This window comes from Pelobates fuscus, chromosome 8 (genome assembly GCF_036172605.1).
Source record: "Pelobates fuscus isolate aPelFus1 chromosome 8, aPelFus1.pri, whole genome shotgun sequence".
NCBI classification, from domain to species: Eukaryota; Metazoa; Chordata; class Amphibia; order Anura; family Pelobatidae; genus Pelobates; species Pelobates fuscus.
The window spans coordinates 54,912,977-54,923,542 of NC_086324.1; positions in this window are offsets into that span (position 1 = coordinate 54,912,977).

Genomic DNA, 10,566 nt, shown 5'->3' on the forward strand with positions numbered 1-10,566 from the left:
TGAGAATTTCTAAATGATGACATCTGTATTGACCTCTGTCATCTTAAATAATGCAACACATAAAAAAATGTATTAAGAAACAATATATTGGGAGTTATGTATAAATAGTAGCTATAATAGTAGCAGTAAAAACATGGAAAAGGGGATTGGGTCACCAGTGCCTGCTGGCTCCATGTTGACTGCCACACTTTTAGTGCTTTAGATCAACCCCCAGTGTGTCCACTGTAAGACCCTAGCTGGAATAACCAACGTGTTTTGCAATATGTTAACATACATGAGCAAAGATATTGAGTGAGAATTGTTGGAAATTCAAAGTAAATTTCAAATGTGAGACGAAAATAGCCAAAAATTTAAAGTTTCTTAGTCAGCTATGCTTCTATTGTGGCTACTTTGTCCTGAAATTTAAAATTTCCAACAAGTCTCACGTTAGTGAATAACCCTAAAATATTGTGACACGTTTATTTATTAAGTGAGAATTCCAAGAGAAGTAGCTGACTTAGAAAAAGTTTCTAGTTCAGATATTCTTACCTTAAAGGGACACTACAGCTTATTGTATTTGTTCTGGTGAGTAGAATCATTCCCTTCAGGCTTTTTGCCGTAAACACTGTCTTTTCAGAGAAAATGCAGTGTTTACATTACAGCCTAGTGATGGCTCCACTGGCCACTCCTCAGATGGCTACAAGAGGTGCTTCCTGGGGCAGTGCTGCACAGTGTGCAGTACTGATATTCAGTGTCTCCACCCTCTGCATGCAGTCACTGAACTTTCCTCATAAAGATGCATTGATTCAGGTGCATTGATGGAATTTTCCCCAAACATAGATTAGAGGAATTCCCTACTCTGGTGCGTATGTCTACATTCGGTGAAATTTCCCTGAAGATAGATTAGAGGAATTCCCTGCTCTGCTGCGCTTGTCTATGTTCGGGGAAATTTCCCCAAACAGAGACATACTTGGAATTCTCACTTTAGTGAAGAGCCTGGTATATCTTCTACTAAAAGTTTGTTAAAAATTGTCATATATTTAAAAAAAATAATCTAGCCTTAATATAGGCAGATTAAAGGCCACATTTGAAATAGTCAATTTCCACATAGAATATTTTTTTTTTATACTAAAATGGTAGTTTTTTTTACTCTGCAGGGTTTTGCAATTACTCACCAGCTGCCAATCACTTTCCAAATAGAGCCATTTACCCACTATACTGCTACTGCTACTGCAGTGGAATGCAAGCCTTGTAAAAGAACAAACAGTCTGTTAGTTTGGAGTTATTTAAACAGCCAGTGTATACACTAAAGCTCATCACACAGGAATTATGACATCCTGACAGGAGATATTTGCTGTATGGTTTAACCCCTTTGAAATTGACACTTTGGCTGTGCAATAACAGAGATGCTTTTAGTTGTATTCATTGAATGAAATATTTCTTACAGCTGATTTCAAGAAAGCCCCCAAAGGCTAGAAAATATAAGAAGATCCGGCATACACGAACCTCGGCTATGTTTGCAGGGCTATGAAAAATAGCTCCTGGCGTCATTACTTGACACCACCCAAGTGTCACATTTCCTACGGGACAATCCCAGTTTGGACCCATTCCTGAAATTCCCCCACCACCCAGTGTTCTGGAACAGCTAATAAAATTGATAGCTAAAAAATGTGCATACTAATTGGTTTTAATGCAAACTGTCATCATTTAAAATAAATAATGAATTATATATGAATTATATAATGAATTATAACCTCCATGTATATTATTTTGGAAATATCTCTTTTCAGTTCTTCCTCTGGCTTACCCCTTACCTGCATTATGGGTGCAGGCAGCCATCTTAACCCTGTCAGGTAATGAAGAGCTTGTGAGAGTTCACAAATCCTCATACGCAAGCAATACGTATCTCAAAAATGCACCGTGGAAGGGTTTCAACACTTCTCTGAGCATGGTCCTAGGTTGTGAGTAGTGTTTACAAACAAAGAGTGCTAAACCCACCATCCTGACTCTATTTTCTGGTGTGCTGCTTTTTGGGACACCAGTGAACTATCCCCAACAGCATAGCGCAAGCACATCATTAGACATGAAGGGATCACTGCATGGTCTGCCCTTATTGGACCGGCCTACATGATTGACAGACAGTCTGGCATGCATCACTGGCTCCACCCAAAGGAAGGACCCACCCAGGAAGGGGGTGGGCCTGTCCCCATGCGCAAAGCAAGTGATGCAAATCTCATCACCCATCCACTTTTACCCCTCCCATCAGCATCCCGCGTCATAGGACTACTAAGTTAAAAGGTATAAGAAAAAATGACTAAGAAGAATTGTTAATTTAAATATATATATATTTTAGGAAATAATGCATAATAATTTAAATATATATATTACAAAAAGAGGCACACGGAAATACCCCCTAAAGCACACAGGCACTGGTGTTCACCCTTTTCCTAATGGTAAGGTTTATTCAGGGTGAGCAATGTATAGTTTTTATGTAAAACAGTGAATGTCACGGCGATCCTAACACCAACATAACCAGCATGTCTTGGATTACCTGGGGAAGCTTTATTAAGAATAAAAAACACACAACAGACAGAGTATTCCATGTAAATAAAGGAATTAGGATACTTTCCAAGCACCTATCTGCATCCCAGTTATCTAAATTGTGCAGTTGGTGTTTTGTCTGTGTCTCTGTTTGGTGTCACATGTCTGCAGCAAATTAACTTGTGGGTGGGATTGATACCGGAGAAACTGACGGAAGCCAAGCACAGAGAGATGGACACAGGTTTCTTCAGGAAGGAAGAGATTCTTTATTGGATCACCGATCGGGACTCAGAGGGACTAGCGTCACCAAAATACAGCAAGTTCTGAGCCCCGGACAATAGTGCAGGCTCCTTATATAGGCATATAACTCCTCCCATATTAAGCTCCACCCGCACATTCTCTTAACCAATCAACACAAATAAGAATTAACTTCCTGTTTGACCGCATGGCTTGTCCAGCACAATGGAGGAGGGGAATACTATATCCTGTATTCTTGCACATGCTCCGTACACTACTGATCGTATCTTGCCTCGTGCAACCAACTGATCGATACGTCAGCATATGCACGTACACATGCCACGTGGTAATCTCGGCCTACTAAATTTATTTTTACCGAGATTCCACCACATTCCCCCCTTTGATGCCTCTTGATATTTTACAATTACTTGAGGCATCACTTAACCTTAGTTTTGCTTACACCGCAAGTTACCTTGAAACAGACCAGACTTATCTTATGATGTGAATCTTTTAACACTCATCTTCCTGCATTGGTTCTCCTTGATCTAGAGCCTTATACTTATATATCGCCATTATCTGTGCGGCAGCCTTCCTCTCTGCTATACTTCCTATCAGGCTTTGCACAGACCTAACTACTAAGGGTATAAGACACGGTAGGAGTAGACACAACAGTAAAATCAGTAGGACTCCACCTACCACTGCCTTAAGCCCTCCAAACCACTCATACCAGCTACCAAACCAACTACTTGGATTATACCCTTTCCATACCTGAGTAGGCACATGCGCTAGTTTAACCATATGGCTAGTAAGCTCAGCTATTGCTTGCCCTTCGTCATCTATTTGAAGACAGCAATTGCTTAGGTTAAACTTCCCACATACACCTCCCTCTACTGCCAAAAGGTAATCCAAGGCTAATCTATTCTGGTATACTGCTGTCCTCATCCTGGTATTATGTTTCACTAGGAGATTGAGCGCTTGTGATGTTTCATTGGTGATAATCTCAACCACCGCCTGTAACCTTATAATGCGGTTGAGCATATAAATAGGGGTTCTATAACCAAAGGTACCATCTTCTGCCCACGTGGCTGGCCCATAATAATCTATGATACGCTGGGGAGGCCATTCATTATCTTCCCAGGTGCCTATCTCTAAGGGTCCCCTTTTCTTCCTATGATTCACATCATACACTTTAACACCTAAAGTCTCACCTGTTTCAATCGGTAACAAGAAGAAGGATGGTTTGAGCATACCCAACACACATGCCCCTTCCCAGTCCTGTGGCAGCTCCGAATAGGCTTTCTTACCACAGATCCAGTACAAATTTGCTGGGGCTCTCCAGGTAGATGTGATAGATAGATCAAACCACACATCCTTTAAACTGGCATATCTAGCAAACGGGTTAGATGGTTCTGAGACATTTGAAGCCGACCACCAAGTTGTATTTTTAGTATCATCATCATAAGCTTTTTGCCCTAGACAAGTTAATTCTCCTACAGAAGTATTATACATTATTCCTTTCCTTGCTATGCAAACATAACCTATGATGGAGGTCTTTAATCTCCACTCAGATTTACCTCTAACACTCAAATGATAATCGGCTTGTGCAGATATTAGTTGGTCAACTGCCTCAGAACCGGACATTACCTCCTTTGCTTCCCAAGGCCATTGGTCTCCCATGTTAGTACCTCCACACACATAGCAGTTGGTAACATTAAGACTACCGGCAATACTCTCGGCTAAATCTATGAACAGGTTTTTAGCGTTATGGGGGATCTTATTATCTATACTCATCTCTTCATAAAAGGAATGGTATACTTGATGAGTCTGGGAGGATACCGTATCAGTCTCTATTCCTATAAACAATAATGTCCCAGGATCTAAACCCGTCCCGTATATCTGAAACCCAAATAAATTTCCATACTTATCTAAGAACTTGTCGGGGTTATTAATAAGTATATGGACTGGGTTGCATTCCATAGACTTACAATAAGGGCTAGTCGGCAACTTAGTCACTATCATGTCTTTATCTACTGTCTGTCCCCAAGTCGCCCACCCCACACAAGACCAATATGGGCAAAAGTTATAGTCTTTATTTGGGCATCTAGGACTCACATATTTATTTTTACTACTGGGACAAATATATTTATCGTTAGATCCATACGTCCTCTCCCATCTAAGATCCCCACATACATTCCACGGCTTTCTACCACTTGATATCGCCTTACATGCATCAAATAGCAGAACACCCGAAGAATATATGGATTCTAACACCGTCTTATTAATTAGGGTCCCCTGAGGATCTCCATTCCTGAGAGTCAACCAAATTGTACGAGGTTGATACTCTGGACTGAAGCACTTAGGTTCTCCTACTCCTAAATGGCACACACTATAGTCTATATTTAGGTATCTACATCTTGATACCTCTCCTTTACATTCGTATTGTGAATGCCAAATTAGGGTTTGGGAAATATGGTTACCTGTTCTCGTAGTCTTAATGCATACCTCACAGCTAGGAGTGTCGGTACCTCTACCTTCCTGAATATAAAAACACATATAAATAAACACAATTAAAAGCACATCTTTCGCCGTCATCCTCAGTCTTCGTCCGTGCGATGGAACCTCAGCTTCCAGGATGTGAGGGCTGCAGGGAATGGAGTTCTGCTCGTCTTCACAGGTGTCTCTTCGAGACTTTCCTGGCTTATACACTATGTGTTGGTAAGCGGACAGGCTTTATTATGGCCTTCTCACTCACACCTGTAACAATAAAATTTGTAATCCACAATAATTCCTCGTTACTCCGACTGAGTAGTGCGTTTCAACCGGATCTTGCAGGGATTCTCTGGATCTGCTGTAACTTGCCAAGAATCGACTGCTGCTGGCTTAACCCTGGAGTGATGTATCCACGGAGTCACTTCGGCTACTTTTATCGCTGTAGGGGTAGACAAAAGAACAACATAAGGACCTCTCCACTTGGGCCCTAACGGTACATTATTCCACTCTTTAATCCACACTTGATCTCCTGGATGATAACTATGAACAGGGGGATACATATTCACAGGTAATCTATCTTGTACCCATTTCTGTACCTCCTCCATAGTCTTACCCAACTCTACAACCTGCTGCCGGGTAATTCCTTCTCCCAACTGACTCAAATCCCCCCTTAAGTTACCAAGTACGGGAGGTGGTCGCCCATACATGATTTCAAAAGGAGAGAGGCCCATCCTTCTGGTAGGGGTACTGCGGATTCGCAATAAAGCTATGGGTAAGAGAACGTTCCACTTAAGTTGGGTTTCCTGACACATTTTAGCCAACTGGTTCTTAATAGTTCTATTCATTCTCTCTACCTTACCAGAACTCTGGGGTCTATATGCAGTATGAAGCCTCCACTTTATACCAAGCATATGAGTCAGTTGTTGTAGGCACTGGTGAACAAAAGCTGGACCATTGTCCGATCCTATAGAACAGGGTAGTCCATATCGGGGTATTATTTCTCGTAACAGGAATCTCACAACTTCTCCTGCTTTCTCTGTACGAGTAGGACATGCTTCTACCCAGCCTGAATAGGTGCACACAATTACCAGCAGGTAACGATGTCCACCCGATTTAGGCATCACTGTAAAGTCTATTTGTAGATCGGACATGGGGAGTCCCCCCATAAACTGGACTCCTGGTGGCTTTACTGGTCCTTGTCTTGCATTATTTTTAGCACACGTTACACATCTACGTACAATGGCCTGAGTCAAGTTGGACAATCTTGGTATGTAGAAATGTTTTCTGAGAGATTCTTCTGTACTGTCTCTCCCAGAATGTGTCCCGTTATGATAGTTCTGGACAATTTCTACTGCTAGTGATGCTGGTATGACTATTCTTCCATCTTCTAGCTGATACCACTTGTTCTCCAAATACTTTCCCGGTTCAGTCTTTAACCACTCCTCTTCTTGAGTTGTATAAACTGGAGTCCATTGAGACAGTGGGGTTGGTATTAGAGCAGCTATATGCCCCACATACTCCTGTCTTCCTGATTCAGCAGCACGCTTAGCTGCACTATCTGCCATCCGATTTCCCTTGGTTACATCACCATCTCCTCTCAGATGCGCTCGACAATGTATAATACCGACTTCTTTCGGCTCCCACACTGCTTCCAATAGTTGTAGGATTTCAGCTGCGTACTTGATTTCTTTGCCTTCTGAATTCAGTAGTCCTCTTTCTTTATACAAAGCTCCGTGGGCATGAGTGGTTAAAAACGCATACTTAGAGTCCGTATAGATATTTACTCTTAAACCTTCAGCCAATTGTAACGCTCGTGTTAGTGCTATCAATTCTGCCTTTTGTGCTGATGTTCCTTTTGCCAGTGGCCGAGCTTCTATCACCTTGTCTATTGTTGTTACTGCATATCCTGCATAGCGGATCCCTTCTTTCACATAACTACTGCCGTCGGTGTAATATTGAACATCGGGGTTCTGGATGGGAAAATCACGAAGATCTGGTCTACTTGAGAATACTTCATCCATTACTTCCAAACAATCATGTTGACTTTCAGTAGGTTGCGGCAAAAGGGTAGCTGGATTTAAGGTGTTTACAGTCTCTAAATGCACTCTTGGGTTTTCACACAACATTGCTTGATACTTGGTCATACGGCTATTACTAAACCAATGATTTCCTTTGTAATCCAGCAACGTCTGTACTGCATGTGGGACTCGTACATAAAGTTCTTGACCCAGAGTGAGTTTATCGGCTTCAGCTACTAGCAGGGCGGCTGCAGCTACGGCTCTTAGACAAGGTGGAAGTCCGCTGGCCACTGCATCCAGTTGCTTAGACATGTAGGCAACAGGTCTTTGCCATGATCCCAAGTACTGTGTCAATACTCCCACAGCCATTCTTCTTTGCTCATGTACATATAGGTAGAATGGTCGTGTGTGATCAGGTAGACCTAATGCTGGGGCACTCATCAAAGCCTTCTTCACATCTTCAAATGCCGTTTGCTGTTCTTGGGTCCATAAGAAGGGGTCGTGCTCTGTACCTTTGATGGCTGCGTACAGAGGTTTTGCCAATATCGCATAGCTGGGAATCCATATCCTACAGAAGCCTGCTGCCCCCAAGAATTCTCGCACTTGTCTTCTATTCTTGGGTATTGGTATTTGGCAGACAGCTTCTTTTCTCTCTGGCCCCATAATCCTTTGACCTTCAGAGATATGGAATCCCAGATACTTGACAGTTGGCAAACACAACTGAGCCTTCTTTCTGGACACCTTGTATCCTGCCTTCCAGAGAATGTGTAGTAGATCGTGCGTTGCTTGCTGACATTTTTCTTTTGTAACTGCTGCTATCAACAAGTCATCTACATACTGTAACAATACACACTCTCCTGGGATAGACTCGAAATCCAGTAGATCTTGACTTAGAGCTGAACCAAATAGGGTAGGTGAATTTTTAAACCCTTGGGGTAGTCTTGTCCAAGTCATTTGGCGTTTTGAGCCCGTTACAGCGTTCTCCCATTGGAAAGCGAAAATACATTGACTTTCTGCGGCAATTCGGAGGCAAAAGAAGGCATCTTTGAGGTCTAAGACTGTGAAGTAAGTAGCCCCGCCCGGAATTAAAGCAAGCAGGTTATATGGATTGGGTACAACTGGATGTATACTAACAACCGCATCATTGACTGCTCTCAAGTCCTGCACAGGTCGATACTCATCTGTACCGGGCTTTTGAACAGGCAGCAATGGGGTGTTCCAGGGGGAAGTACAGAATTTTAGGATACCATACCGTATGAACTTATCCAGATAGGATTGAATGTTCTTCTTAGCCTTCTGCGGGATGTGGTATTGTCTTAGGCTCACTGGATAAACCCCAAGTTTCAGTTCAATTTTTATAGGTGGAATATTGCGGGCCAGTCCTGGTGGGTTGTTCTCTGCCCAAACTCCTGGTATGTTGAATAATGTCTCATCACTCCTAGGGTTTTGGCTAGTCAACACTGTATAAAGTCGCCACTCTTCTTCCTTTGGTACGGATACAGTCATAATACCTGAAGGTCCATTAAACTTTAAGGATGTTGTTCCATTTGGTAGGAACGTAATCTGCGCTTGTAATTTTGATAGCATATCACGTCCCAGCAATTGGACTGGACATTCAGGCATATAAAGGAATTGATGTTTTACTACGTGGCCTCCCAATGTACAGAGTCGACTTTTAAGAACCGGTTTTTCAGCACTTCTTCCAGTTGCTCCTATCACAGTAATAGTCCTTCCAGATGGAGGAGCAACTAGATTAGTCACCACTGAATGTTCAGCACCAGTGTCGATCATGAACGCACTCCTTTTTCCCCCTATTGATACATCGACCATAGGCTCCGCTCGACCAAGGGGGATGGAGCCCGGTCGGTATCAATAGTCCTCCATGACCGTGTCAGCCAATCCTACAAAGTCCCTACCTTCTCTATCGCGGGACCTTTGCGCTGCTGGAATATACCTGTCTTCCCTAACACTTCCTCTGTTCCCATTACTCCCTCTATAACCATTACTCCCTCCGGGGCCTCCTCTACCTCTCGCTCTGCCTCTAAAGTTTCCGTAACCTGACCTAGGTCTGTCTCTCTCAGACTGTTCTCTTCGCGGACACTCATTTCTCCAATGCCCTTCTTCCTTACAGTAAGCGCACTGATTTCTACTTAGAGGTTCCTCATTCCACTTACTATCGCCTCTATCTGGGCCCCGTCTATCTACGCCTGCGATCGCTACCGCTAGCATATCAGCCTTTTTACGCATCTTGCGCTCTTCCTCTTTCTTACTTTCTGTATCCCTGTTCATATAAACCTTATTTGCTACCTCCATTAGTTGGGTGATGGACATACCTGCAAACCCTTCTAACTTTTGTAGCTTGCGCTTAATATCTCCGTATGCTTGGCTGACAAAGGCGGAGTTAACCATTCGGGAATTATCTGCGTCTTCCGGATTAAAGGGGGTATACAAGCGGTATGCCTCCAATAATCGGTCATAAAAGACACTGGGCGCTTCATCGCTTTTCTGGATCACCTCAACTGTCTTCGACATGTTAATGGCTTTCTTTTCTCCTGCTTTCATGCCAGCAATTATAGCGTCTCTATAGGCTCTGAGTTGAACCATATCAGCACCATTTACGTTCCAATCGGGATCAGTGTTGGGATAATGTGTTGCGGCCCATGCTGCTGGATTGGCTTGATTCAAAGCACGGGCTCTATCCTCTAGTGCTTTTATGGCTGCTTGATTTATTCTTGTCCTTTCCTCATTGTTAAATAAAGTCATTAGTAACTGCTGGCAATCAGCCCATGTCGGATTATGCGTCTGTACTATTGAGGTGAACAGATCAGTCATAGCTTGTGGTTTCTCAGTATACGAGGAATTATGGGTCTTCCAGTTTAAAAGATCGGTTGTGGTAAATGGGACATATACGAAGACTGGGTCAGCGTGTGCCATTTGACCTGCGGCATCGATATAAGCTGACCCGGGATTCAGACGAAGAGGCATCTGATAGTGCTTTAATTGTTGGGCACCAGTCAACTGTCGGGTTTGGATGGGGCTACGTAGAGAGGCGTCAGTCATGGGTTCCGGTCGGGGAGAGATAGGGTATGGGGATGTGGGAGGTTGGTTTTGGGAAAAGGTCGTAAATAAAACACTTCGAGTCGAGCTAGATGAAGCTTGACCGGAAGTCTGAAGTGGCGCCAAATCAGGATATTCGTTTCTAATGGGGGTGGGTTCTGGTTCCGGAAGGGGAGATTTAGTACGAGGGGGGGTGGATCCTGTACTGGAGGAGGAAGCGGAAGTGGATGAGGGTAATGAGGGG